The following is a 6739-nucleotide window of genomic DNA, read 5'->3' on the forward strand; positions in this document are numbered from 1 at the left end:
GCACAGTGTTTTAAAAAAAAAATAGGATTCACGATTAAAAAATTATTTTTTTGTAGGTCCCATATAAGACTCACATAAAAAAATTAATTTTTAATAGTGGACGTTATTCTTTTTCTAAAGAAGTGCACTGTACTTATATAATCTATAATTGTATCTAACATTACTCCAAATCATATACACTGCTTTAACATGTAACTTAAGAGAGAGAAAGTTGAATAACCATATTATAAAGTTAAAATATTGTTAGAATATAATTTTTTAATATTATATTTATTTTGAAATTTGAAAATGTTGAATTATTTTTATGTTTTGTTTAGAAAGTTGAAAAAATTGTAATTATTAGATAATGATTAGATAAAAGTGTTGAATATTTGAAATTAAAAAATGTTTGTATTTAAATAATATTTGAGAATGAGATGAAATTAGATGAAACCTTGATCTCCAATCTTAAGCCTCGTTTGTTTTCAGTAAACATTTCATTTCATCTCATCTAATCATTATAACTTTATCAACTTCTAATACAAAATAAAATAAATAATTTAACTTTTTCAAATCTCAAAATAAAATAATATTAAAAAATATATTCTAACAATACTTTATTCAACTTTTTTAACTTTAATCTCAACTCATCTTATCTCATCTCATCCTATTTACGAAAATAATCAAGTCTGCATCTACATTTTTAGAATATTTATCAAGATTTTCTCTTAAATTATCCGATGCACACGTACGGAAAAGAAAATTTCTATTTATCTCTTATATTAAATATATGTGCTTAAAAAAATATAAAAATAATAAATTAGATGTTATTATATGGTACTATGAAAATAATAAGTAACATTTCTTTACGGAAATCCTTGGTAAAAAAAATTATGTCCCGAGTCCCAAAACTAGTCGAGACATTATTTGCACTCTTTGCCGATAAAAAAAAGTTTGAGAAATGCTGCTCTCACGGATGGGGAATCCCAACAATGTTTTTATTTTTATTTTTATTTTTTAATGATTAAGGGAGTGTTCCTGATGAGCCACTCAAAAAGTTTCTACATGACGGCGCTACATATCACTTATTTCTAAAAAATAAAAATAGCTCTTAATAGTTTTAAAAGGGAAACTTCTTTTCAAAAAATGAAATAAATTTTTAAAAACGCTTTGTTAAAATAGGGGTACAAAATTATTTTTACTATTTATTAATATTTCAATTCCGCTTCTAAGCGATCGAGCTATTATTAGAAAGAAAGCAATCCTCCTTTCATCTGCTACCACGTTAAAAATTACACAATAATCTCAATAGTGTCATTCACACTGAATAACTTCAAAAAAACATCCACAGCCAAAAAAGTTCGCTGCCCCTCCACTTAGCTCTGCTTCCGTCTCTTTACTCCGCCACCCAATAGCAAAGTTAATTCCACCACCATCATCTCAGTTTGACGCCAACCGTCTGTTGCCTACCTTGGTGTTTCCCACCATCTCACCCACACGGATTTCGCATCACCGTTGCCCACATATATTTCTTCCTCCACTGGCTCTCGCACTCTCAGCCCTTTCACATCCCTCTCGCACGAAATCCATGTTGGGTTTATACTGAATTCCCGGTTGCTTTAGAAGGATGATGACGGCGGGCCAGAGTGGGTCAACGATTGAGATACATTAGCTGACAATGAGGAGGTCGTAGAGAGTCCATTATTTTTGCTAAAGGATTTTTCTGTGGTGGAGCCACTTGGAAGTTGTGGACATCAAATCTTGCTCTGGTGGCTTCGAGTTGAAGCTCGTGCTGATAGCAAATTTCCTCCTAGGTGTGTCTTTCATCTTTTGCTCTTATGGTGTTCGATATCTTGCAAAAGTTGACTTTGCTTCTAAGCGGCAGTGCAAAAGCGATGGAAGCAGATGAAAGGGAGGGGCAGCAAGTGGGGGCAGATGAAAGGGACTTTGCTTCTAAGCTAAGTGCCTTTCTATAAAAGGAGAAACGAATTCGATGAACATTACGAGTGGGGACTGCGATGCAGGCTATGATAATTGTGGTGGGAAGCCTAAGTGTCACTTAACTATTAGCAAGCTGTTAATTCGACAAAATTGGATGGATCGGTTTTAACGTATTCTTTAACTATTTTCCGTTGTCCGTGTAAATTATGTGTATTTTGTTCATGTTTGTGGCATTACTCTTCTTGATATAAGAATACTCTTTCTTAAAAATAATTTTTAGTCAAAAATATTAAAATAACCTTTCAGAGTTCTTTCACTCAAAAAACAAAACCACTTTTTATCTTTATTATTATTATTTTATTTTTTATTTTTTATTTTTTAAATAAGAGCGGATAGTGGTGCTCCATTCTCCCTCCCCCATTCCAGCGGTGTATCCCGTTTTCAATTCTCAACAGTTTTAAAAATTCTTTTTGAGTGTTTCTTATTTTTATCAAGGATATATGGTATAGTCAAGTTTTTCACAAAATAGTTACATAGTGCACGTGGTTTTTCAAGGACACTTCTATTCTGCCGCAGAGCATCGATCTACTGCTGACGTGCCTATAGTATAATTACATTTGTTAAAATATTTTAAAATATATTTAAATATTTTAAAATATATTTAAATATTTTAAAAAATAAAAATATACGAATATATTAATAATAACTTGTTTAAACGTTTAAAAAAGTGAAAAAAATAAAATATACTAACCGTAAAATCTGAGGCAAGATCAGGACAAACTAACATTTTCCTTTTTTAATAGTGCTCAAACCGAAAGGCTATGATGAAATTACAAATTGGATAAAAGGTTGAGGGAATTTTTATATTGTTCTCTTAAGTTTTAATTTAATAGGAAATTTAGATGCGAAGGCAAGTAGGGTTGTAAAAATGAAAAATGAAAAATGAAATCGTCCTTTATTTTAATGTAGCCACCTCCTTTGCCACTCACTTCTCTATTTACGAAAGAGAAATAATATTTGTAATCTTAAAATATATGAGACTTGTAACTTTCTTTAATTTTTTAAATGTGGAATCAATATATCATGGAATTGTGGTAGAATTGTTTATCTTAAGACTGCATCAAACATTATTCTTTAAAATATAATTATAAAAATGATTGTATAAAGTGTTTATTATTAGCCGTATTTTGGGATGAAAAACAAATCGGTGAATAGGACCAGTTCAGGTTTTTCTTTTTCTAACATCAGACCGAATCGAACCGGATCGGTATATATATTTTAATTATTTATATTTTATATGAATTTTATATTATATATAAAATAATTTTATATTATATACTAAATTGCTAATTAATATAAGATTAAATCTTAAAATCCTATTATTCATAAATAATAATAATCTAATAGCATAAAATTTTAATCTTAAACATAAACATTTGATCATATGTTATTAATATAAACTATATATATTAAGGATAAATACATTTTTATACATTTGATCATATACACTAATATAAAATGTGTATGTAACTATCATATTATCACTAGCATATTATATGTAACCAAGCATATTATCACTAACATATAGTATCAGTAGATGACTATATACATATTATTATATCATTATATCACTATATAGTATATATATAATTAGTATAGTATACTAATACTATATATAATGGGCCATAATGAGCATGGATTACTAATATTATACATTAGTATTAATACTAAATATACTATTAGTAATTCACTAGATATAAATAACTATATATTAATGTTATAGTCTATAATATTAGTAGTAATACTAATACTATATCACTATATAGTATAATATATAATAATATATCATTATATTATAATAATATATAATATATTGAAAAACTCAAAGCTAATCGGATCGAAATCGATAAAATAAAAAATTATCAAGGTATAATCGGTACAGTATGAGTTTTTGGATAAATATCTAATTCAGTTTTAAAATAGTAATGCTACATGTAGTTGTGAGGTGAGCAAGTGCCATGCAATCATTTTAAAAAAGAGTGAGATCCATTATTTAAAAAATTAATTTTTTTATGTAAATCACATATTTATTTATTTTTTTAAAATAATTACACGACGCTTACACAACACTTACACGATACTTAGACACTCACAATTACAACTATTATTTTTCATTTTAAAACATGTGGCATTTTAAAATATGTGCCGAATCTTCTTTGAGTATCTTCTTTTCAATAATTTTATTGAAATTGTCTCAAAGTTTAAACCAGTTTCCATATACTGTCAAATCAATTTATGAGTAAAAGTACATGAGATTTGCGACAATCTTTAAAGGGGAGGATTAACTGCGAGTCTGAGTTGTGTGGAGTTGAACTTTCTTTGAAATCGTCCTTGTTTTTCCTACAGTACACAGTCTAAACTTGTAAACTTAGACAACCTCAGAATCTGAAAGCATCAAACTCAGACGAAAAGCTTGTTGCTCGGTATATTCAGATAAGCTGTTTTTTTTTTTTTTCAATTTCTTTTCGCTTTGAACTCATGCATAAATGGTGTGATATATTACCTTTCAAGTGTCTCTGTGTCCAACGAAGTAGAACTTGTTGTGTAGCATATGAGACAAGAAATAAGAAAGGCCCTTTGTAGTTTGTACCTTAATGACTTGTTTGTTAGTGTAAAGAACCACTTTTGATCTTTTCTCTCACTTTTTTTTTCCCTTCAAATTTTGTTCTTCTGCTGCGGGCGTATTTAGTTTTGATCATTTGGGTGGCTTTGTTTTTGACTTTTGGAACAAAATGGAGGTGGGTCACGGAGAAAGAGAGTCTTTGATATTGTTGTCCCGTTTGTCACCTTTCGTTCGGCCCTTTAAGCTTCAATCCCCAACCTGCTTTTAATTTGATGGCAAACTCATGCTAGCAGCCTTTTGCACCTTCACTAAATGATTCCTAGAGCCCCAACCCTTCTTTATCCTTGGCCGGTTCCTTTCCTGATCTCAATTCGGAAGGAGATTTGTTATTTGATGTGCCTTGGGAGGCAATAAGTATCACGGATTTCTCATATGATAATCCTTCTAATTTTGATGGGCAATCTTCTTATATTCCATCACTATAATTATTGAGAGGAATTAGTCTGTCTGATGTGCCTAATGACTCGGACTTTGATGCTATGATATTAAACAAGTCCTCGACCCCGATTACACCCAGAACTGGTCAGTTTTTGGCTATATCAGCCAAAGGGCTGATAGTGATGATGGCACATGTAATGCGGAAAAGGACAAGAGGAGGGGTCATCAAGGGAGTTTCTTCTGGAAGGTTAGTTCAGGGGCATTTGGAAGCTTGCAAACTCAAGGTACCTGTCTCTTACTTGGGCAATTCCATGGAAATATTGCATATTTTATTTGGACCTTTGGTTCCCATTCTTTTAGCTTAACTCGATAATATTGTATGTCGATTATGTTCTGATTCAAAATTCCTGATTTCTAGACTCTACCTTTATGTACAGGCTTCCATAGCTGTAGCTTAGTGGCCGTCCTCAGAAGTAAATGTCTATAGTAATGTTTCTTAAACAATAAAATCTCTCTCTTTTGGTTGGTATGTAATTAATTGAAATATGGTTGGTATGTAATTAATTGAAATAATGAATCTAATGTTTTCTGTTATGTAGCTTAGTACAAAAAACTATTTTTTTAGTTGATTAATAATTTTTTTCTTATCTATTTTTGGGGTATTTACTTGTGCCAATGTACAACTTTAATTCTTAAACGGTATATTTCTCATTGTATCCTTTCTTCAGAACTTTAAGGCATCTCTTGTTCAATAATCTTGAACAACATGTGTCACATGATTGCCAATAGCTTATATGAGAGTACTTCCAGTTCTACTTCTATCTCTCTTGTATTTGAAACAAGAAACAACCATTGTTGTCAAGTCTACGATATAGAAGAGTTAGTCATGTGTGCCTCATACGGTCATACCCAAAAGGGCTAGTCATAATTGGAACTTCCCATATTTTCTTATATATCCCATTTTCACATAGAACACAATGAATGTAGGACTAATCAGGAGCACATACATCATTCTCTCAAAGTAATCCAATCAAATATACTGCAGCAAAACTTCACTTGTCATAAAATTTGAGAACATTGGGGTGGGGGGTTGTCGATACGAAGTAGTAATATTGGAGGGACTTCTAGTTACCAAGGAATTATGATGTGGTATTAGATTTATGTACTAGCAGATGGATTGAAAGAATACTGGTACTTGACATCTATAAGCAGGTTTGGGATCAATATGTCTATTACAATTAGGCCTTCATCTTGACTTTTATCTTTCTTAAATTTATGATATATTATAATAGACATTGTGCACTGATGAAGGCCTGATTATAATAGACAGTGATCACTTTTTCTCTCGCATTAGCTGTTAATGTACAAGCACATAACTTTTGTGCTTGTACATCAGTGGTCATATCCAATGCCAACAGTGACTGGGAACAGTTGCAAGATGAATTTTGCTTTGTGCGAGAGATCCTTCTCATAACTTGTTTTGTCCTGAGCTGAACATAGTGTTTCTCCTTCACCAACAAAGAATTCCTTGCCAGCTGCATCATTTGGGTCACCAGGCACTAGCACAACTAATTTAGCCCTTAATCCCAATTTTTCAGTGAAGGCAAATTTATCAGGCTTTAATGCCTCAACAACAATGATAATCTATTTGGTTGTAATCTAATTAGTCTGAAAAAGCTGCATGCCCTGCTAAATGCTAAAGGCAAAGATATCTAAGTAGATAAAAGCTTGATAGAAAAATGTAATGAAAGAAAAAGT

The sequence above is a fragment of the Juglans regia genome, chromosome 2 (assembly GCF_001411555.2).
Source record: "Juglans regia cultivar Chandler chromosome 2, Walnut 2.0, whole genome shotgun sequence".
Lineage (NCBI taxonomy): Eukaryota > Viridiplantae > Streptophyta > Magnoliopsida > Fagales > Juglandaceae > Juglans > Juglans regia.